The 24599-nt window shown below is 39.9% G+C and overlaps 1 protein-coding gene across 34 annotated transcripts in view; it reads left to right on the plus strand.

The window, feature by feature from the left end:
- Positions 1–24599, plus strand: part of PTPRD (protein tyrosine phosphatase receptor type D) — a 1865527-nt gene that overhangs the window by 1366283 nt on the left and 474645 nt on the right. The window contains exon 1 of one of the 34 annotated variants that reach the window (XM_072959449.1): positions 20013–20245. The exons of the other annotated variants lie outside the window; for them this stretch is intronic. The gene's annotated coding sequence lies outside the window, so the exon portion shown is untranslated. Of the gene's footprint in view, positions 1–20012; positions 20246–24599 lie in introns of those variants that run through there. 34 annotated transcript variants of the gene reach the window in all.

The following is a 24599-nucleotide window of genomic DNA, read 5'->3' on the forward strand; positions in this document are numbered from 1 at the left end:
GGTTGATAACTGGTGGCAGATACCATGGGGCTGCTTAGGGGTATTGACTGACCCAAAAAGGACTGTCTTGATTTTTCTTACAATTGGACTTCTTTTCCCCCAGGAATCCCCCCTGCCTTTATTTGTGAGGCTACATTCCAGACCCCACAGCAAACATAGGGTGTATTTTCTCTGTAAACAGTGTTACAAGTGGAGGGTTGAAAGTGTTTGCTTTGAAAATTCTTAACTTAAGCAGTGAGACCAAAATTGTTCACTCTCTGTCAATAGATTTCTCCTCCTCTGTGATTTGGAAGGATCACTCTTCTCTCCTTACATGTTTTACTGTATCTGGAAATAGATGAGGGGTATTTGGAGTAGTCTCAGAAAATGAATGATCAGAGCTTTGGCTCCAGATTTGGTTCAACTTCTGTCTATTTCTGTCTTTAGGACTAAAAGTGAAGCAAAGTTTAATGAACTTTAATGCTGAAAGGCTGTCATACCAAATCAAAAGAAGTTAGCAGGAATATTCTTCCCCCTCCCCAATTTTTGAATTTGTTAATAAATCTATCATTCACAATTGAGATAGAGAGGTGGATATTAATTATAAAAGGGGCATCCAAATCTGAATAATAACCAGGACTGACTCTCACTGGCCAGTGAGTGGCCATTGAGCTCCACAATAATGTACCAGTGACCTGGTTATGTCTGGTTTTTTGCTCAATATTTCATCCTCTGTGTTTTGCAGAGTATGAGGTACATAATGAACTCTCAGTAGATATTTCAGTAAATTAAGGAAAGCAGGAATGAATGAATAAATGAACAAATGAATAAATGAATGAATGAATGCAGAGCCAAGCCTCCTGGGCCCGATGACAATTTTTGTTCACTACTCATACCTCATATCCGCCCCTCACACACCTAGCACTTTTATTTATTGGGAAACCAAGAAAACAAAAATATCCAGCACAGCCTTAATGGCCATGGCCTATCTCATGGTCTATATCTTATTTACCTGAGCTCATAATGAGTTCAAGAGAGGATAGCCCATGCCTGCAGACACTTGGGAATATAGGCATCTTTTTGGAATACGCAAAGGGGCATTGTATTCAGTAAGTCGGACTGCATATACCTTGGGCCTCCTAGTCCATTCCTTGCCCAGGGTAAAGGAATTATTCCACACCAAAAACAGAGTAAAAATTCATGCTAATGACCAGGGTTGCCTGGTAAACAGAGCAATACAACCAACAGTGATGTGAAGGAGGTGTAGTGTAGGATTGGCATCTACCTAGAATCTTTAGAAAGGATTAGAAGGTACAGACAATTTTTTTAATTCTTTTTTATTTAACTTCCATCTTCCATTTTTGCTCTCCAGCATCCCCTACCCTGCTCCTACACACTGGTCCTGTGTCTTTTAACTTGTTTGGATAGTTAGAGAGTCAGCTGAGAACCCAAGAGGTACAGTAGTCATTTTATTTCCCTCTAAAGATTGTGCCTGGAATGAAGAACTGCACAGAAGGACATCATGTGGACCGACTCCACTGCTTTGCAATCTCGTACAAATTATCCAGCTCCTGGGAACACTGAGACAGTGTTTCAGAAAGTTCCTTCAGATGGCTTCCTGAGAAATAACTGGCATCTGGCAGTGTAAGCTAACTATCATCTCCAAGTATGATTGATATATACCACTTCCACTGACTATCAAGCACTAAATAAGGGCTCATTATTAAGGACCTCTCGTCAGTCTTCAAAGCCAAACACAGAAACTTGGGTGGGTATCATCACAACTTCCCTTAAGACCTTAAGACAATGAGTATCAATAGCCAAGGAGGGATTTGATCCTCTTTCTGTGCCGTTTTCAGGTCAATCAGCAGCAGTACTTTCATAGAGTTATGTCAGCAGACACCTTTATTTCCATCTAGCACCATTCATAGGTTTCATATTTAGGAACTGGATTATCTGAGAAGAGTTGGAGACCCTTGCTTGCAGTGTTTGAATGTTAAAAGGGCAAAGGGCAAAATGATGACCCCTGTAAACTTTGTCTATTGGCCTGTCTCCTTTGTGAATGTGAAATGTCACTGAGGGTTATCATTCTTAGCAAATGGTGCTGGAAAAAAAAAATGTCAAGTTTAATGGAGATTCTTTTGCATTTCTTTCCTGATAAACTTCTATCATTTTGTAAGTGGATGCAAGTGTGAATTTTTAAAGTTTGACCTACTGGCAGAAAAAGAGTCATCCGAAATACCAAAGTAACCAAAGATAATTTGCTCATTAAAATATGTAAATTTATTTAGGTGTTATTTTAATAAGCTAATTTATTATTACTCTGAAATTCTTCACAATAGGAGAAATAAACTACCATTATAAAAGTCCCTAGGTGTCAGTATCTCATAAAATTCTAAAAACAGTTAAAAATGAGATGTTTGCTCACTCAGGTAGATTACACGATGTTCTGATGAACCATTAATTTGACATAGAAGGCACTCTGGGTTATTCATCTTTGACTTTTTGGAATAAGACCCAGATTATGTTTCTTCTTCTACTTTGGCTCATACAAATTATTTAAAAAGTGAAGCAGGGTGGTAAGGAGAGGGACAAGAAGGACACATTTAAAAAGACACATTGAAAACACAGTCTACATTGGCCATGTATCAAGATGTGATCTTGAACTTTGTACATTTTAAAGATGTATGCAAACATACTTGCATTTTTCATTCAGATACTTAAAACTGATACCTGTTGGCAAAGGGTAGCAGGTCACTCAGTAAAGCTTAACTGCGGTCCTTAAGAACACCAAATGTGCCGAGTTAGTTTTTGCAAGTGAATTTCCCAGATTTAAATGGTCTCAGTATATTAACTTAGAATCAAACAACCAATGAATTCTTTCTGACAAGGATTCTGCCAGGAGAAAATAATGAAACCTTTAACCAGGAAATGACAAAGCTCCACATTCTTCTGAGGATATTTCAGTAAAGTGATTATCCTGTAATATTAGAGGACACGAACATACAAAGGAGGTTTAGAGGCGTAGGAATTTTCAGGACTCGTAACATTTTTCCCACAGAATACCAGGTTCCTGGTTTGTTTCCGGAGCTTAAAGGATAAGGTAAACTGATGTTTAGTAGAATATAGGCTTTTCATTGGTTCATTTGGTTTGATGACTATTCTCTAATACACACCTGGAGTGTGTTGTTCATAAAACCAGTCTAGGGGAAGGTTTTTCAGCTATGTCTCATGAGTTGTTTAAGTAACAACAGGTCCATGCACACACACACTCAACATAAACTCTCTTGGTTTAGGTTAACCTGGTAGAGAACATTAGAGCAGAAGTGGTAAATGCACAAACTGAAGGCAGTTTTGTGCTCCGTTCTGGTAGGAGTACCCTCACTGACTGCAGTACTGAAAGGCTGAGATGTCCCAGTTAAGGGACTTTGAGCTCCAAGTAGAAGAAAATCCCACAAAAATGGTTGTTAAATAATAAGGACAGTTATCTCATAGGCAATCGAGGGATAGGACTAGAATTGGTTGAGCACAGTAAAAAAAAAATCTGATTTTTAGCCATCTTTCCATGTCTCAACACAACTGTCACAAGTAAGGGAGTAGTGGGGCTCAGAGAGGATAAATAGATGCACAGAATCACTTAGTAAGTGGCTGAGTCAGGATATCAGCCCACACTGTCCAAGTCAGAGCCTGTTCTAATCACACTGAAACCATGAAATATATTATAGATGTTAAACATTATCTAAGGAGATAGTTAATGCTTATTATTAAATATAACAATATACATGAACATCCAGAGAGCTAGATTTGCTTATCTCACAACTGTCAACTCCCTGTCCCTGCTACACACTTTTGAGAGTATACCTCGAAATGCTTACCTTATGCTTGAAAAAAAGAGTTGCCAAAGATCATAACATCTCAGAGACAATATGGGTGTCTATCTTCAGTGTGTCCATGTATGGTTTTGTAAGTTGGACACTGAACAACTGGTCATCATGGCCCTAAATATTTCACTTCCCCTCCATGCCACTCTTGCTCCAACTGAAGGAATGCCCTCACCATCCACTAGAAAAATGCCCTTCATTTTTCTGCTTTAAAAGTTTCTTTAGAATCAGCCATCTTAGGTCAGAACAGATACCTAGACACTGTAACCTGAACATTTATCAAACATTTCTTGGGAGACAGGCTGTACATGGCAGTTTCAAGTACACAACTTTAAGTACTCAGTGCAATAACTCTGTGAAATAAATATCATTATCCCTGTTTTACAGATAAAGAAACAAGGACTCTGGGGATTTTAACAGCTCACCCCATGACACAAAGGTATTAACAGAGTTAAGGATTATGTTCTTTCATCTCCAGTGCAATTTCCATTCTGAAAATTAGGGGAGAGATAAGATTCATTAAGAGAGCAAGGCAACAGAGTGGTTGGCTGGCCAGAAGTACTGAGGGGATTGAGATTAAGGCAGAAGAGTACAAAATGCCCAGGGGAGACCTAGAGTGGAGAGAAGGGGCATAGTGGGAAGGCCGATGACAGACCTTTCCGATTCTTCCATTTTTTCCACAGTTAGACTCTGCAGCTAGGCTACTTTTCTATTTGCCCCAGGTTCATTTGGTAATAAATTTGGAAATTGCAAGGAAAAACTGTTCCACATCGCACATTGTGAGCATCTATAAGGAACAAAGAACTTCCACTCTCTATTGATTTGAAAGGAAGAAATAATAACTAGAGTTTGCAGTTGAAGATTTTATATTTGGCAGGATCAACAACCACGTGTAAATCATAGACAAGTCACTGAACCATCTAGTCACTGGTTTTATCAGCCATTAAATTAGGCGGTAAAATGGAAACATTATTAATAGGTTGTGAATTGTTATTCATTCACAGGTGGGGACAATGCAGGGATGCCCAAGGGGAAAAGTATTATGTTGTCTTATTAAAATTTTACCCTCAGTTTAAAAGTGATGTATTAAGAGAACTGAAAAATCTATGTAAGATGTAGTTTTACCCCTCAAAGCTTGAAAGGACATGAACACCCTGCTTAGTATGATAAAGAACCCAGTGTTATGTTTTTTGAGTAGGTGCACACACAGAAGCTAGAAGATGCTGCACAAATGTATTACTGTTTACATTGGGTAGCCTATCCGTTCATAGGAAGTCTACCACTAATGGCCTCCGGGACATTATTCTGTTTCTTGCCTCCCTCTCTTCTTTATTTGCTGTCACATATTTCTCTGCAGGTTTGTAGACCTGCATGCCTGACACCATGCCTTCCTGACTTTTCCATTCTTTAGAATACATCACTGTATAATAAAGAACCCTCCTTTTCTACTGACTTAAGTTCATAGTATAAGTTCCAGGCCCTATTAAGATGAAATAGATGAGAATAAAGAGGGGAAAAAATTGAAGGGAAAGAGAATACCATCTATTTATCACTCAGGCATTCATTCAAAAATCAAACACATATTTGTAATTGACCTGTTATGTATCAGGCACCATCCTAGGCATTAGGGTAGGGATGTACAAGGAATCAAGTCTGTTCAGTCCCCACCCTCATGGAACTTAGATTCTGGTGGGGAAAAATAAATAATAAACAAAAAATAAAAATAAAAATGACACATATCACATGACATCTGGAAATAATCCCTCAGAGGAAAATAAAGTAGGGCAATAAGACAGAGATGATGGAGGTGGTGACATCTTCTGCCAAGGGGATCAGGGAATGTGGTGATGTAAGGAAAGATTCTTTCACTCAATATTTATCGACTGCTTTTGAAGAGCTGGGTACTGTGCAAGATCCAAGATGAATAAGATGTGATCCCTGCCCTCCAGGAGCCGACAGCTCGGTGGAGTATCTCACCACCTGCTCCATTAGGCAGACAGATTAGAAGTCTCGGGGCATATTGAGGCAGGAACATTGTACACAGCCACCAATCTGAACAGATTGTAAGTATTCCAAAATTCACAGTGGTTTCCATAAAATAATTCTCAATTCAAGTAAACATTTTCGGTTAGTGAGTAACTCTGTTTTCCACCGACAGCACTCATATTTGAGGGCTCCCTTAATGCAACGATGACTGTTTCTTCTGATTGGTTGCCAGCGATTGTTTGTGTCCTTATTGAAATGTACTTGCTTAACTCCTCCAAAGCAACTTGGCTGGTTTCTTGTTGTTGTACTGGCAAATGCTGCCTCGCTGCCTCCTGTACTGAAAAATTTGTCCCTGGATGGTTTTCTTGAAAATTGAAGATAAAAAAGAAAGAATTATAGATTTTTTTTTTAAAAAGTAAGTGATAAAGAACAGGACTTTGTGTCCACAAAGTTTACATTAGTGTAGGTCACTACACTATCACTGGATAATGTGCCATTTTATCTTCCTTCTGTCATGCTTCGTGCAGATACCTGGCCCAAAATTCCCTGATTCAACAAGAAGACAGAGAGACATATAATTATGGTCAAAAGACTAGCTCGTATAAACAGCTGCTTTTCTTTATTGTGTTTTTCATACAACCTCCATCCCCCGAGCTTTCCAAAGTTTGTAATAATATAACATTGTTCAAAAGAGAACTCAATCATGTGAGGGAATAGCACTGAGCAGAAAAGTCTTTGTTTTCCCAAAGACAGAGCCCTTTTTTGATAGAGGATGGGAGATCATATCACACACGGTTGTTCCTGAGTAAAGGAGATAGGCTTGCCAACCTCTGCCAGCACAGGCGATGATAATCCACTCGCTCTTCAGGCTCCATGGTGGAACTTCTTCCTCTTCACAGTCTCACTGTCATGTGCCTCACCCTTTGCCACAGTTAGAAGACCCAGGAGAGGAAATTATTTTGACTGGGCGGAGATTTAAGCACGGGTGGTACCACTTGTTCAAAACTTGGCAGTTTCTGCTGGGGCTGTGAGCTGACTTTATAGTGGTGTGTTCTGTTAGAGAAACAGAAGGAAGAGCTTTCCACCCTGGAAATGTTATTCCATCGCATTTCTGCTCACTTCCACAGGTTGCCATCTTGCAAAGAACATATTTCTTCCCTGTGGCACCGCAGGACCACAGTGCCAACCTGTATCACAGCCAAAGATCCTTGTTTCCTTCCTGCTCAAAATTGTGCCTTTGAGCAGTTCTGCCTATTCTGTGTTGGGGGTATTCCCCACCAAAATGTGAATTTTGTTGAGCTATTCCTTTTTTTTTTTTTTTTTGCTGTACCAAGGTAAAAATCAACTTATCATAAATTCTCTGTTTTTCCTACATGTTGGAGTTTTTTTTTCCATTGGTGAAGTTTTCTCTCTTATCATGGCCTCATTTACAGCAGCTTCCACTGCTGTGATCATGTCAGCTTTAGAGGTAAATGACAGACAGGAATTTTGCTTTCAAAGTTAACTTCCAAAGGCCATGAGAAGTCAATCACTGGATAAGATCAAGAACTTAGTTCTAAATATAAATTCTTTCTCAGCACTTGGAGATAATAAATTCCACCAAAGTTTAACCCTACGTTAAAATTCCCCATAGGAACTCTACTCCTCCCTAAAAATTCTGTTTTCTAAGGATGTCACTCAAGGTGAAGTTTACTCCACTGAATCTTAAGTAGCTGATTCTGTGGCTTATTTGTACACCCTACGTTTCTTTGGTGATGAGGTGCTAACATAAAACTTCCATTTTCAGCTCCGTGCACTTTGATTCGTAGAATACACTGCAGTTAAGTAACTTCTCAGGGTGGCCTTCCAAAACAGGAAGGTGTCCAGTTGTTGGTGGGTTTGGCTTAAGTTGTGCAGTTTATTTGTTTGGGTTGTATGTTTTGAACACGTGCCCAGGGCTTTTAAAAAGACTGATGGGAACATTTGTATAAATGGAATTGTAAGTGAGGGAATAGGCTTTGCCAATACTAATTATGAACCTAGCAACGTGTGTACTTATTTGAGAGTTTAAAGGGTGTAAGACAAAATAAATGGAGACAAGGGGGAACCCAGTGGTCTCCAATAGGATGGCTGCATCTTCTCCTTTGCATGCAGGGAATAAAAAGTAGAAAGCTCTCCTACTCTCTTGGATACTCAAAGACATGGCAAACTGTGTTAGGTCCTTCTCCCCAATATCCTTTTCACTATGAGGCACTGTCTGGACAGAAGGTAAATTTCTGAGGCAGCTAGGTAGTCATTTAGGTAATCTGAGTATATCCACTCCCCATCCTCCCCATGTTTCCTTCAAGGCCAAAAGGGCCAGCACATCAACCAGTACTGGCGACCTGTTGAACTAGAGAAAGAAGTGTGTGTGTGTGTGTGTGTGTACTGTTTGGAACCTCTCTTCTTTTGACAGACAAATTTCCCAGAAACTGTAACCAGAATAGCTGGAGGGTTATTAAACAAGAGGGTATTACTAAGGTTGGGGTGGTAAACCAAAAGAATTTGGAAAGTTTGAGAATTGAAAAGATATGGGTGGTTGAGACACACTTTCTTTTAATTTTTGAGGTGTTTTTTTTTCCTTCTTGAATCTTCATTTCCAGGCAAGTTTATTTCATTCCAGACATAAAATCAAAATTCCCTTCTTTCCAGTCTCTGCGTGGATTAGGAGTAATTATAAGGTAAACATAACATTGTCTCCTCCCTTGAAATGTGCAATTTTATTCTAAAGAAGATTTTATTGAGGGGTATGTTTGACTCTTTTTTTTTTCCCCCAAGTTATATATGAGATGGTATTTCCAAGGTAGCTATTATGCTGTTCTAATGTAATTTAAGGCTGGGTCAGGAGAGGTAGCTAGCTGAGAGCATATCTTTTACTTTTAAGTCTGTGTTAAACTGATGGAGAAAGACACACTCCAACACAGATAGCTCACAGCTGATTCTCTCCCTCAGTATAGAACTCAAGCTTCAAGTAGTGGGTTCCCAAATAGGAGGCTGCAGCCCACTGAAATGCCCTGGCAGGCTGCTGGGTGTGCACTACAATGTCTGATCATGCCATGGAATTACAGCTGCCTCCGGCTATTGCCAGAAGGAGAGTGGGTAGGATTCAAGCCCTCAGGCCACTGACGGTAGCTAGGAGCTTCCTTCAGAACAAGGATAACAGGTAGAAGCAGCCAGCTTTGCAGAGCAGAATTAAAAAGCTTGTAGATTTAGGTAAAATAGTGATCTTTTTTTCTTTGAAAAAGTAGGGAAGGACAAAAAGAAGAGACAAATCCTCGAAAAAGGCAGCTAGCCTTTTAGGAAAAGCCAGAATCTTCTCAGCTTTATTGGGTTATTTTCCCAGGAACAATACAACAAATTGATGGTTTTGACTTGAGTTAACTGAGGTGGTTTTCAGAATGATCTGAAAAGCTTGCCCCAAATTCTGACTCCTAGGGACTTGCCCAGACCTTCTGATTCAGAGCATCTAGACTGATTCATGGGTCTAGGTCACCTGTATATTGGATGCTTTACCAACTACAACATTATTAGGAGCCTTAAAAGTGACCGGTGTCTTAAAACTCTCTGTGAACTACAAAGTGCTACATAAATGTTAATATTTAACTAATACGGTGTGGGTAATGTTCCTCGTATTTGTTAAATACCGTGCTAAGAACTCAGAGAAATAAAGGAAGTTGGCTGTAATGGTGTAGTTTGCACAGTTGATAGTTTGCTATTTTTAGTGTTTACCAAGAATAGTCCCCTTTGAAGAGAATGAACTCCTTAAGCAAAAATTTGTGAGCAACATCTTTCTCTCTCAAAGTAGTAGTTTTCTTGTTCCTGATATAACTCAAAAAAATAACACATGGACATCGAGACTTAATACCAAATTGGGTTTTTTGGGGGGGGAGGAGGGTGAGGTTTTGATCTTTCTGATCCTTTCTTTCTTTGTTTTAATCATAGATTTATTTGGGGATAGGGTGGCTGGAATTTAGGCTAGTTCTATGGCATTGCTTCCTATTTTAATTGGACTGCAGGGAATGAAAATCATTAGGGGATGTTTGCATTGTATTTGGATGAAAGACTTTTCCTTAATATGTGTGCCTTACTAACAGAACACATTTTTAGAATGACTTAATAGTGCATAGTTGACATACCTCACACAGAGTGGAGGCCTTAATGAGTGAGCAATGGGATGAATGGGCATACATGAAAACTAAGTAAAAAGAAATGCTAAAAACACCCCACCACTCTCCAAAATTGGGGTTGTGTTTCATTTGTTCGTTACTACGTAAAAGTGGAATCCAATTAAGGAGCCATTTCTTTTTCACTTCTAAAATAATAGTGCTTTCACCAGGAATCTGAGAGCTGGAAAATACTTTAGAAAAACTAACCTAGTCAAGTGCTTTTCAAATTGTGCTTCCTAGAGCTGGAAAGCAAGGTTACTCCGCCTTGGTTAGCATTTGAGTCACTTAGGAAGCTTTTTAAGATTATGCTAGTGTTTCTTTTCCAAAGAATCCAGTTCCGCTCATATGAATGGGCTCAAGGCATACGTGTAAAAGTTTTCCAGGTGATGTGAACCACCATTCTAAGGGTCTGACATTCCAAACATTTGGACTTGTGATGTGATAAATGCAAGCCTACTCCCAAGAGACAATATGATAGAATATATTAAACTGGGAAAATTGGGATGTGCCTGTTCTCAATAGAGTTCCCATTCATTGCAAAGAAAGCACTAGACTTCAGAAAAATTCAATAGCATTTTAACTTGCACTATTTGTAAAGAACATTCTGTAGGTATACAAGGGACATACAGAAGATTGAGGCCCAGTCTTTTGCTTCAAGATTTTATGGTCTTGCCACCTGGAAACATCAAGGGTTAGCCTGTGGCAGAGATGCAGGGAATGAATGAGAAAAACAAGTAAAAATATAACTTTAATAAAAGGCAGGTGTGTTATGGATGGCAAGGAAGGATTGAATCACGGACGCAATAAAGCTTTCAGCATTTGCTCTAATTTCTCATCTCTTCTTTACTCAGCTTAACTGACCAAGTTGAGCAGTTGTGACATCCATAGTCTTGGAACACAGCCTGCTTTAGGGCAGTATAGGAATAAAAAGGGAAAAAAAGTAATAGAGACACTGTGTTCTTTCTTACCTCCACTTGGTACAAGATGGAATATTTCTTAGAGCTTGAGACTCACCAGGCAGGAGTTTCTTCTGATGGAGAGAAAATAGTAAAACAAAACAAAACAAAAAAAAAGTAAAAAGCATGGATGCCAGGTGTCCTTTCCAGGACTGCTTCTAGATGTCTGACCTGGGTTTCTTTGCCAAGGGGAAGGCAGAGAAAAAAAAAAAACTCCAGCCTGACTTGATTTGCTTTTGTGCTTCTTGAGGTCAAAGATTGCTAATAGTCCCAGGTTGGTTCATCTCCTTGCATGGATCGTGAGCAAAGCTGAGAGAAAGGAAGAAGAAAGGAAGGAAGGTAGGGATGAAGGAAGGAAGGAAGAGAAAGTGAGAAAGAGAAAGACAGAAAAAGAAAGAAAGAAAGGGAGGAAGGCTGAAGGGAAGGAATAAAGGGGGAGAGAGAGAGACAGAAAGGGAAAGAGAGAGTTAAAGGTTTCCATCATCTGTTGCTCTTCACATTGGTCTTAACTCAGAATTTTTTGGAATTTCTTCCTAAACATAGTCACTTGGCAAAAGAACTTTCAAGGTGTGATTAGATAAGTTTGCATAATTTCCCACTGACTTCAATACATTCTCATATTTATGTTACCTTTCCAATCAATGGTTGGGTACCAGTAAAACTAGCCATGGAGCACATCTTGGAAATGAGTGCATTCTATGATATTTAATCCTACCTCAGTAGACTGTTTAGCACAAGAGAGTCGAAGAATCAGATTTTGTTAAACAAATAAAGCCACAAGTTCATATGAGTTTAGTATCTAGTATAGTGAAATAATGCAACAGAGGAAAAAATGGCCACGGAAGCCCAAAGAATCAGATGTTTTAAAGGAAGTACTGCTCATATCTGGGTAGAAGACTCAAGAGAAAAACAAAACTAATGGATGAGATGATCCTTAAAGGCTGCCTGGGAGTTTAGCATGTATGTGTTCATAGGAAACTTTCTGGCTGAATAAGGAAAACGTAGTTTTGTTCAGACAGTTCTGGAATTTAGGGTATTGGTAGTAAAGGGGTGGAAATTTAGAGTGGAAAAATGGATTCAGGCAGCTTTCCATTCGTGATGGCCTTTGAATGCTGGTAGAATACATGTACCTAGTTTGGTCAATAATGATAAACCACTGAGTTTTTTTGGATTTTTTTGAGCATGTAAGTTACATAATCAAATGTGTGCTTTATTAAAGTTAATTGGGCAGCACCGTGGAGAATGGATTGGGGCCAATAAGAAAAAGATTAAGAGCAGAAGAATATACAAGGAATTATTATTGTACTAGTCCAAAAAACAATAGAGATGTTTGCATTGGAAAGATGGGGTTTCAGTGGTAAGAAAAGGGGACAAAACGTGCCCTTCAAGAATTAATAACAGGTAGATAACAAATCAAGAATGGTGCTTCTACATTTATAAAACAAGCACTGACTTGAATGCACTATTTAAGGTAATCATAACCTGTGGGAAAGAATAGTTTTTGTCTTGTCTCTTTTAGTTTCTGCTGGACCTGTTGAATGTTACTAGTAATTTTGGAGATGTGGCCCAGGAGTTTTAAAAATCAGGAGGCTTTAGAATAATATATAATGATCCAGGAAAAAATTTACAGACAAATGAGTGCTTTGTCTACCTAATAAAGTATACCTAGGTAAAAATGAGAGGTTCAGTACCAGTCAGATGTATGAAGGATTTTTTTCTACTGAACTGATCAGTTATTTTGACATCTTGCAGGAAACCATGAAAGTTTGTAATTACTCTAAGAATTCTGTGGAACTATGAATACATCTACTTCTGTTCAGATTCCATTATTATTTCTTGTCTGTGACATTTTGTTGTGTGTTTTAATAAGTGAGGCCTAATTTTGACCAAAATCTAGGTCACTGTACCATTCAGCACAGGCCCAATAACAGGCAATATGAAGGTGACATCTGACCAGCCACCATGGTATCTAAGCCCATGTTAACCTCCACTGAGTTATTCAGCAGAAATCTTTTGAAATCTGCTTATAGTCCAGGTTCTGTGCTTGTTGATGGTGATGTAAAGAGTGTGGAGATATTCAGAGCTTAATAGGGTGCAAATATATACAGACACAAAATACAGAGAAATAGGAAATAAGAAGAAAAAGACTGTGAGAGTAGAGGCAGGACAAATTAATTCTACTTAGCAAACTATAGGAAGCTTTGTGAAGAAAGTGATATTTCACATAAGAAGAGTAATTGACAACAAATTTATTTCCTTTTTCTCTCTTCCTAGCTCCATTCTTCCCTTCCTTTACTTTCTCAAGTATTTATGGAGTATGCACAGTGCTTAAATTCCTATGATAAGAGCTTTTGGCTCCAATCAGACATGAATCTGCTCTCAAACAGCTGAAAAAAAAAAAACAAACATTGAGCCAAGTATGGACATACCCTGTAGAAATTGATAAATGACATAAGGAAGTATAAGTATAGAACTATAAGACAAAGATAGAGAAAAGTTTGAAAAGTGGCTGAAAAAAATAGTCATCTTGATGTCTTTGCTGCATTGACTGTGTTGAAAACTTCTCCAGAATGTCTGCAGAAGCATCTGCAGCTACACTCGGGGACATTGCTGCATCTGGGGAGCAGGGTGAAATCTGTAACTGAGATCCCCGAAGGACTGCTTTGTCTCTGGTCATTTGTAATCCCCAGCCTGTGAAGAGATATACTCCCTATTACATGGAAATCTACTTGTGAGTTCCTGAAAATTGTTTTCTGAAACCCTGTTTGAAAGACTCTTTACAAATGATTTCATGACTTGGTACAGCTTTCTTGCTGAAACTGTGAAGACTGAACTTGGTGGACACCAGAGTCTTAACAGGTTTGAAACGCTGCTGTGCTTCAGGTTTCACCCTCGTTTTTTGTAATTCTTTGCTTTTTCTCTCTTTCTAACCACTGAATCTTGAAGCATATTGTTTCATTAAGGAGATTCAGCACCCTCTACGTAGTTGATTGAGAGTCATTGACATCCTACAGCACGTCCCAGTCTTGAAAGATAAGAGTCAGCCTTGTGCAAATGAAATTTTAAACAAATGCTGCTTTACTTTTCTCTCATTCTCTTCAACAATACCAACTTTGCTTGGTCAGGGAACCAGTAATAAAATTGTAGCTGCAAATTTAACTTTATTTCCAGGTTATATCCCATGACGTTGACATTTTCTAGATATTGAAACCAAGCTTCTCCTCTTTTAAAGAATCTTGTTATCCCTTCCAGGAAATCTTGGTGACCCATTGCCATCCTGTGCCCCATTCTTGTCGCATTCAGCAAACGGAGCCAGCTCCATCAGATTTCCACCCTCCAGTGAGTGATTCATTATTAGCTTTCCGGTGACGACTTCATCTTTTTCTGTATTTTAAAATATCCCTTCACTTCAAAATGCTCTAGTATAAGATACAAACATTAAACAGAAGTAATGGCAAATTCTTTCTTTTCCATTTGGCTTTGCCTTGACTCCCCAAGACATCATTTGAAAAATATATAAAAATTATAAAACTTTAAAACTTAAAAATAAACATGAGGCAAATAGTTCCCTCAATGAAAACATTCACATTTAAAGGCTAAAATGACAAAAAAAAAAGTGCTGTTCCTTAACATTACTAACAAAGTATCCATTTGCATTAGCATGAGTTGTATTTTTAAAAGATGCTGCAAGTATATAAAGCTAGGTGGCCTCGGATTATGTTAACACAATAGATTTAAAACAACAAAACCAAAACACACTTTTATTGATAGGAAATACTGAAATCCACTGCTTAATGTATGAGTTACTGGAACTTCTTGACAAATCACCTTTTAAATTTTAGCTGACAGCTTGTCATATATTAATTATAAATAATTGTAATATATGGCTATCATAATGCATGCAACACAAAAAATAGGAAAGGTAATTAGAGTCTAGCCTTTGTTTTCCCTCTTCATTTTCTTGCTCACAAGAGAAAAACATGACCCAGTGTTTCACTTGGGTTGGGATAGTGCCAATGGTTAATGGAATGGCCCCACTCTACTAAAGAATTTAATGGGGATATCCATTTGTCACAGTCTCATGCTGTAATCTCCAGTAGCAGAGTCAGTGGAAAATAGCATGGTACCATAACGTCCTCTACACATGGCAGGTGAGGGTAGAATGCGGCAGCAGGCCTGGCTTTTCTAGGCCTTTCTTTAGAGAAAGATGTGCATTACTTGTCTTTAAGAGAACACTGCTGCCTGACAGGTACAAGCAATGCTGCCCTGGAGAAAAAGGAAAGTGCATTTCTTTGATATGGAGAGAAGTGTGAATGTTTGCATAGCGGGTCTCAAGATCTCTAGCCACCTCTTTGTCTACTGGTAGCGCACCTGTTTGTAAAGCTACTTTGGGATGTGGAATCAGAAAGACCAGGATTAGACATTGATTTTGATCACCTCCCAGTTCTGAGTGTGAGGTTTCAAATCTGAAGAATGGGAAGCACAGCACGTAAACTTGCAGTGTTACTGGTGGAATCCAAAGGACTAAATGAGTCAGAAAATTGGCAGATCACTGGAGTTGTCTTCCTTTTTTCTCTACAATTTAGGTGGAATTATAGTATAGTCTTACTACTTTATGTATGTATATCTAGTGTTCTCAAATGAATTCATACAGTGTTTAGTTTAGGAACTGTATTTTTTTTTTAATTTTTTAAAAATTTTATTTATTTTTGGGGGGAGGTAATTAGGTTTACTTATTTATTTTTTTAGAGATGATACTGAGGATTGATCTCAGGACCTCATGCATGCTAAGTATGCGCTTTACCACTTGAGCTATACCCTCCCCACTAGGAACTCTGTTTTGTATGTATTTGTTTAATCTTTCTTATGTGCCAGGTCTGTGTTTGATCAAGAAATAAGCTCCTGAGAAATGTCACATGAATTACATTTTAAAAATTCTCTCAAAACATTTTAACACCTGTAGAGATGAATAAGTTACTTGAGGTTTAAAACTATTAATTGTTATCCCATGTATGCATTAAGCAGCAAATTAATGAAGTATATTAGGCGTAGCTAGCATCCACAGGAAGAGGTCTCAGATATTCGTTTCAGTGCTTTATGCAACTGTTTACTATCTTCAGAACACGTCCTGTGAACCTATGTCATGTTTTTCTATTCTAACTGGATTTAATACAAACCATGGTAGCCTTCACAAAGAACGTATGATCAACAACAATTATTCAGTCCCTTGCTTAATAATTTATGATCAGAATAGAAGTAAAAACACAATCATTTGAAGCCAACCAGATGTAGTTTCTAAATTCCAGCTTGGCTACTAGCAACGTCAGCTTGGCCAAATTACTTCTGTTCCTGTTTCCTCACCTCATTATACAATGGGGCTGATAATACTAGGAGGGCAATTGTTAAGATTTGGGGGTGAGGCAGAGGCTTTGAAACATTTTCTTTTAATCACTAGCCACATGATGGAAACATTAAGTTTTACAAAATGATACTTAATACATATAATATACATTCTTCTTTCTTTTCTTCCCTCCTTTTATTTCAAAAATTGGATGTGACCCAGTAGATTCATGACTCAGAAAAGGTCATGATATACCTTTTGAAAAACAGTAGGATAGCCTGATGTTTAGTACATAATACAAGTGTAACAAATGATTACTGTTGCTGTCCTTACGATTATTTTCAGTCTTCTTTTTAGGATGCTCAATGATAGATGAGAATAAAATCTTTCGAGTACTTCTAGGAATTAACTTCCTTGGATGGGGTCCAAAATAGACTCATACTCATCATATGCTGAATTATGCACTAGAGGGGGTTGTGCTATAGCAAAGCTCCCCTGTGCTATTCATCACAGAATGCTAGAGCTGAGAAGGAACTAAGCAATGGTCTAGTACCATTTCTTCATCTTCCTTCCTATAGGTATTTACAGGTTTTAAACATTCCGTGTTTATTTCTCATTGGGTAAGTAGAAAAAGTGACTTCTTCGATCCAGAACTGGGAGGTAAATAGGAATAGTTGAGGGGAGGGGAACACTGGGTCATGATATCTGGGTTTTTGTTCTCCTTTTGCCACCGAATAGTTGAGTCACCTTAAACTCTCAGGGACTCAGTTTCCATACTTGTATAATTAGGTGATATCAACCGATGATTAGCCCACCACCCTTGATGTTCTTTTGACTTCAAATCTCCAAATGGTAAACTCTCCCAGAGGTTACAGTAGATGCCACAGGGTGCTCTGAAGGTATTAACTTTTGTGTGTTGGGCTGCAGCCTCATTCCCACAACTCAGATGTACAGAGAAAATGTGGCTCCACGTTTTTGCTCTCTTTCTCATATCACACTCAATATTGCTGTCTCTTTTGTATTATACTAGTTCAGTCTCTCCAGTCACTTCCTTCCACTGCTACTTTTTTCTCCAAGGTGTTTGGTTGTAGTGGGACAGGAATATCTAGGACCTCAGTGGTGTCAGGAAAGTTGAGCCATGGGCTTTTGTCATTTACTTATACTATCTTCTGTACCTCCAGTTTCTGGGTCCCTTTGCTTCTGCCTTGTTGCTACCCAAGATAAGCATCATCATTAAATCTCTAGCTAATCGAACTTGCTACCAGTGAGTTACGATGATACTGTTTCTTCTTTGTGCTCCCAGAGGCTAATCAGACTTCCCAGCTGGGATCTTAAATAAGGTCAAACCTGGTCAGATCTCCTTAAATGAGGTGGAGGGATGTGGGTCTCTACAACAAAGACAATAGCAGAGGAAATATCAGGCTTTTGAAAACTTTGTTTGTTCCTGTTATATCCAACTTTGCAAGAGGCTTTGCAAGAAGAGGACTCCCCGGTTTATGGGGGAGGATGTAGCAATGAGAAAGCCAAATTGGAGTTTATACCTTGAATGGGAATCACCTGTGCAGAGGCTGAGCTTGCTGAATCCATCATCAGGGCACGTGGGGCAGGTGTCCATTGTACGTGCTCAGCCTTTTACTTCCTCATGTTATCAGAAGGCTCTGGAGGCTTGCACAGGAACAGATTTCTTGATTTTTACTAGGAGGCTAACCATTGAAAAAAGAAAAAAAAAAGGTAGAGTCATGCTAAGGTGATCCTCCACCTACTCCTATCTGACTCAAATTGTTGGAAAACTAAACTTCATTTAGCAAGACTCCTTTCAAAAATACGTGATTTCTTTTTCGAGCACACAGGGGGCAGAGGATTACCAACCAATCCTTCAGTTCTTTTCAGGAGCACAGCGCACAAACGGTGGGAACAAATGGGCAGCTTGAGACAACAGTCAGGATGCCTGATCATTAGGCTGAATCTAAGGGGGTCTGCTTACCTTTGCTCTTTCAAAGACAGCCTTGAGCCTACAGGAATAAGTATTGTGTGTTTGCGCTGGCCTGAACACAGAATGGGCAAGGGGGGTGGCTGGAAGCCTTGACTTTATTTAACCTTTCTGACCAAGTCTCTAATAGAATTTTGGTAGGCCAATTGCCAATGGTTGCTTCCAGCTGCTGACTTTTTCCAAATGCTGGAGATCCTTGAGGAGTAAAGGAGGTTAAAATTTGCCTCTTTAGCTAACAATCTGTATAGTGTGTTCTGTGGATGAAGCTTGTATAGCCCAACAACTGAGTGCATGTCCAAAGAGAGGGTTTTATGGTGTCCTTCAGCAAAGACCAGGAGCACTGTATTTTCAACGTCATAAAAGCAAGTGGCATGGAAGCAAAAGAGTTATTACACTAAGATTGATTTGATACTTCGCTTTCTTTCTGACTCCAAAGTGGATCTACCAAACATCGCTGAATGAAGATACCAAGGTGAACTGGAGCAGCGGACACAAACTGTGTCTGAAGAGCGCACGCCCCTTATATTATTATAACTGCTTTGAATGGGGCGCGACCAGCATTTTTCCTCCCGTGTGCTGAGACACAGAGCCGGAAGCGCCCGGGTCTGCATCTCTTAGGAGATGAGTGAATTTGTTAGAGGGGGTCTTTTCTTGTCTGGTGGATGGATGCTAGGGAGTGACGTCACCCAGCCCCCACCTCTGCAAGTGTGAGTGTGAGTGTGTGTGTGTGTGTGTGTGTGTCTCGCGTCTCCTTCGCCCAGCTTTCCTGCCTCCTTCCCTCCAGCTCTCCGGCCCTCTCAGTGGGTCAGTGGTCTAGATTCAGGGATTCGCCAGCGGGCGCAGCGGGCCTGCCTTTCCCTGCGCCCGGGCGCACCCACATTGCCACTCTCGTGCTGGCAACGCGCGCGCACAATCCCCCAGCGCTGGGGGATTCAATGGGATCCCCAGCACGTTACGAGGATTTTAGAAATCACCCAGACAAGGAAACAAAGAGAGGAGCTTTTCAATCACTTTCCTGAGCTTTTTCATTTGATTTCCTCACCAAACCACCTCGCCTTCCATCGTAACCACCAGGTTCACGCCAGGTCCAAGGACTGGGCTGAACTGGCCATCCCTCCTCCTGGCCCTTGACTCCACGCAGGCCAGTCTCCAGGCGTCGCCTCGCCCCCTCTCCCCCGCCTCTCCTGTCCCCCGCGCCAGCCTCAGTTTCTGGTTACCTCTCTCGTGCGCTTCACTTTTGGGGGGAAGAAGACAAGAAGGGGAGGGAGGCGCTGAGGAGGGCAACCGAGTTACTATTCGTGGCCAAAGAATCCTTTTTAAAAGCAGCAGCAGCAGGAAGGAGGAAACAGGAGAGGCGGAGGGAGGAGAGGATACGAGGCCCCGGACCCCCCAGCCGCGAGCGGCGGAGCGTCGAGGAGCGGGAGGAGGAGGAAGAGCAGGAGGAGGAGGGCGAGGAGACACACAGCAGCGGCGGCAGCGGGAGAAGCGAGCGCTAGGCGAACAGGAGGAGTGGGAGGAGGAGAAACTGCCGCGGAAGCCGCGGGCGCAGACGGGCCAGGAGGACGGCCCGTGAAGAGGAGGAGGAGGAGACGGAGGAGGAGGAGAAGGGGGTAGGGGTGGAGGGAGGGCGGGGGGGGGGACGCGCTCCTTTGGATGCTGAATTTCGGGTTTTCGGACTCACTCGCTGACTCTCCTCCACTTCCTCGCTCTGGACTGGGTTGGCCGCGCGAGGGCCAGGCGGCTGCAGCTACTGGGGGTACTCCCGCCGCGGGGGCCGCAGCTCCGCGGGATTAAATCCGCCACCCGGAGGCAGGGACTGGGGAAGGCGCGGGCTGAGCGGCCGTGGCGGGGCGCAAAGGCGCTGGAGGAAAGTGCTGGTGACCGCGCGGGAGGTGGTGGTGGCGACTGCCCGGAGCCAACATGACCAGGTGAGTCCCCTAAGCTGACCTGGCCCGCCCCCCTGAGTCCTCCCCTCTGCTCCCGCGGCTCGCCCTGAGTCTGGCTCCGGCAGCCGGCGCCTCCCGGGCCGGAGCCACACACTCCCGCGTCCGCGAGCCCAGCGCCCCGGCACCAGAGCGCACAGTTTGCTCTCCTGAGCCTCCTTGGGCAGAGGTCCTCCCCTGCACGGTTCATTTCTTGCTTTACAGCCTCAGACCAGGGAGAGTGGCAATTCTAGAGAATGAAGGTGTTTGGGTCTGTGTATTTGTGCGATCCCCGCTTTCTCCTCCTGGGGTGGGCGTAGAATTTGGGAAATGGTGGAGTGGTGGGGCAGCCCGACCCTACCCAGGGATTCTGGCACTGCATTTTTTTTTTTTAAGAGGCAATGATTACTGTTTTAAGGAGGGTTGACTTTGGTAAGAGGGTGATTTCTTTTTCTTTCTTTCCTTTAAACTACTGGAGAGGAGAAATAGCAGGAATCAAAGTCTACGCGGCTGCCATAGAGGAGGGGGATTGTTTTGGAGACCTTTCCATGGCAGAATCAAAGCTCTTAGTTCTACTAAGGAAATCCAGTGTTCTTAGATACTCATTCTTTAGGGAAGGGAACACAGAATTTATAATGAAAAGACCAAGTTGTAGGAAATATTGTAAAAAGAAAACCACGGACAACCCAAACGTTCTTTGCTTTTCTATTGATTTACTGTAGCTTTTACAGAGGCATGTAGAAATCTTGAATTGTTTGTCTGAGAGGTTGCTTTCTATTTAGAAGCATTAACAAATTAAATCAGTTTTCTTATGCTTTAAAAAAATTTTTTGAACTCTAGTGTGAGCTTTGCTCTCATTAATTGGTTGCTTCAGTATTGTGCATAGTAGTTCCATTCTCTAAAACCTGGACCATCACAGTCCACTTGTATTATTTCCAGCTTGCTTCCCGGATTAGGACTTGCCTAATGTCTCCTTTCTTTTCTAAAATTCTCCTTGTGATCCCCCAGACAAACCTACAGTTTGTGCCTTAAGTACCCAGGAAGATTCCTGAGGGATTGCTCCCCTGTATTTTCTCTTAAACTTTTCTTCTTCTTTTTTTGCCCCCATTTACATGCCCACAGTCATGGTACCAGTGACTTAGAACAGATCACGCACATTTTGAGCCTCTCAGAGACTAGTAACTACTTGTGACTTGATGTAAACTTGCTGTTGGACTTCCAGAGCTTCAAACGTGCACCTTTCCCTTTGGTGTGTTCCTTCCAATGATTCTGTAGCACACATATGGGGAGTTAGTCCAGTCATATACATGTCTAACCTTTTTGGCTATTCTATCTGTTTCAAAGTGTACACACTCACCACTCAACTTGAGTAAAACTAGGGTAATGTACTGCCAAGACTTGAAATATTCTGAATTAAAGGAATGTTTAGATGATACCAATTTAAAGACTATATTATCTGGGTAAAATGTTGATATCCAGGCCAAAGCTTAATAGATATTATACTTATTTTGAAAAAATCCCGTTATATGCCGCAGATAGGTATTATTTTATTGGCTTAGCAAAGAGAGAATACAATTTCAGTGCTCAGTGTTTGAATTCTTGAAACAGACAACCTAAATGGACAATAGAAAGAAAAATTCCCTACCTCCCACCTCCCATAATTATGTACTGTAGTTTGCTTTTCAATGGAGCTAGCAATTCTGTGACAGATTTCTTAAATTCGCCCTCATGCTATCAGCTATTATTGTACTTTCAAAGTGTGAAATTGACAAGCTGGTCAGTTTCATGAATTCAGCTGTCAGATTGTGTCCAGTTAAAAATTGCTAAAAGCTATAAATGTGCCTGCCTAGAATTTTCTTTTTTTAAAAGAAAGACAGCTAGAGGATGAGGATTAAGAGGTGTTATTAATTGTAGATCTTTTTAAATAGGTGCACTCCAATGTAAGTTTTATCACTGGCTGCTTTGGGGAAGCACATTTAGATATCTACTATTTTGAAAGTGGTATTCAGTTTGTATCTATATTTCATTTTAAATAGTAAACACTTTACATACCAATAATCTGTCTTTAAAGTCCTCAATAATAATTTAATAGAAATGATATTTGAAGAGGAAAAGTGCTTCTTGAATATATTTTAATATGTATGAATAATATATTACTTTCGTAATGACATGTAAAGAGGTGGATGAATCAAATATTTTACTGTAGAGGTTATGTAACACAAATTCTTCTTAGACCAGTGCAGATGTAGTTACTAAAGTAATAAAATGCAGCACTCCATTTTAAGATGTATGTATTTCAGTAGATAATCATAAAAGCAAAACTGCTTAAAGTATTAAATACGATGATTTGATTTGCTTTTTAAGATTGACATTCATTTAAAGCCAGAATGTCTCAAAGTCAAGAGCTAAGAATCGGAATCCCCTCATCTGCTGCTATTTGCTAAGCCACTAGGGGCCTGTATAACTGCTCTTATATCCAGGAGATACCTTGGTGTGGCATATACAAACCCTTCCTAGAGAGACATTAGACAAAAAAAAAATCAGGTAGACATTCCCCTAAGTTTTTGTTTTGTGTTTTTAGCCTATTAACTCATCCTCTGATGTTAATCATAGACATTGATCGAAGGATTTTTCAAGAACATTGTTTAGAGCTTCTCTGAAACTATGGTAGCGTAAGGATGACTTTTCATAGATAGTGTGAAACAGGAGAGATATTTGTGCAAATTCATATGTGATCCCAGTTTCTCAGTGTGTGGCAAGGATAAACAAGTAGGAACATTAATAATTTCCTTTATTAGACTGATAAGGATGTTATTTGCATAATGCAAGGTTAAAAAAGAAATGAAGTAGAATTACTTTAAGGAATGTGTAGTCATAGATTGATGGTGTGATTAAACTAGCTTTGTAAGTGCTGTGCAAGTTGTAGGGAAGGAGAATCCGAGGCTGTGACTACAGTTTAGTCAGCACTTGAGGGACCTGCACTGAAGATGCACCATACATTTTTACGTGTCAGTTTCACAAATTTGAAATCGACCAGCTGTGGCAATCTTGATAGACATTGGGCAATAAGGTCAAGTATACTTACACTGTTCTTTTGTTGATTTTCAGTTTTTCAAACTGACAGGGGTGACTGTTTGTATAAGAGTACACTGTAAGTATTTGCATATTGGATTTCCTTCAGACCAAACTTGATTTATCAAGCCATTGAACATTCCTATATTTAAAAGGATTCTAAGGATAACTAAGAATTCATTAATACAATCACATTTGGAAAGTGCTGTTTCAGGAAAGATGAATTTCTCAAGGTGATTTTGCTTTAAAACTACCCTTCTTTAGTTTCAGTGTTTATTTGTGGGTAGCCTGAGAGCTTAAGTATTTGTATGCTCTAATTTATGATCCTGAGAGCATCAAACTTTTAGGCTCACATCTTTAAATGTATACGTTTAACCTTTGGTCAAGGGTTGCCCTTTTAAATCCCAAAACTTTCTGGAAAGCTCCAAAATAAACTTCACATTTAAAGTGATGTCCTCAACTTAGTGGCCTCAAAATATACTTTTGGGATTCGTATTATAAACACAGGCATATGACGTGACCAATAGAAAGATGTAATTATTCATTTTTCCAAAGTATTCAAATAATGTATTTTTCTTTCTAATTTCTTAAAAGGATGGTAGTTTTTGGTTGAAAAGGTTTGTTTGAGTAAATGAGTTATGTTTTAAGCTAGGCCCTATTCTGAGTGTCTTACTGCCTTATGGAGTATTTTCTTTTCTTTGTACTGTTTGGTTTCTTTGAAGAAATCTTTTAGGAAACCTTCTTACTTGTGATGGCACAAAGGCAACTTGCAGCCTCAAGCAAAGTCAGTGTTTAAAAACATTTCTTTTTATATTATCAGTGATTTGCCAAGAGCAAAGAGAAGAGTTATCTATGTGAACTACAAGATTGAGGATTACTATATAACATATCAACAGTAGAAACCTTATAATGTGGAAGAAGATTGCTTAGAATGGATTTGTCAGTAAATTTCATTCCAATAAGCATCACTTATTTAAGCTTCTGTAACTTCATATGTAGCACAGTGACATTTCCAGCAAAGGACAGATTTGTTTGGGGATATGTTTTCAATATGGATAATCTCATTTGCTTTTAATTAGTAGTTGATAACACTTATTAAAATGTCATGCTTGGCTTGCATTGACAATTAAATGTAGCCAAATCCACCCCCCCCCCGAACATTTTACAAATAAAAATGTATTTCAGCTCTCCGCAGTCAAGCCCTTGAGAAAGATAGCTAAAAGAATAAATGGCTTGTGCTTATTGATTGTTCATTATATGAAATTGTAGCCTCAGATGTAAAAGTTAC

Source organism: Vicugna pacos, chromosome 4, assembly GCF_048564905.1.
Source record: "Vicugna pacos chromosome 4, VicPac4, whole genome shotgun sequence".
In the NCBI taxonomy this organism is placed as follows: domain Eukaryota; kingdom Metazoa; phylum Chordata; class Mammalia; order Artiodactyla; family Camelidae; genus Vicugna; species Vicugna pacos.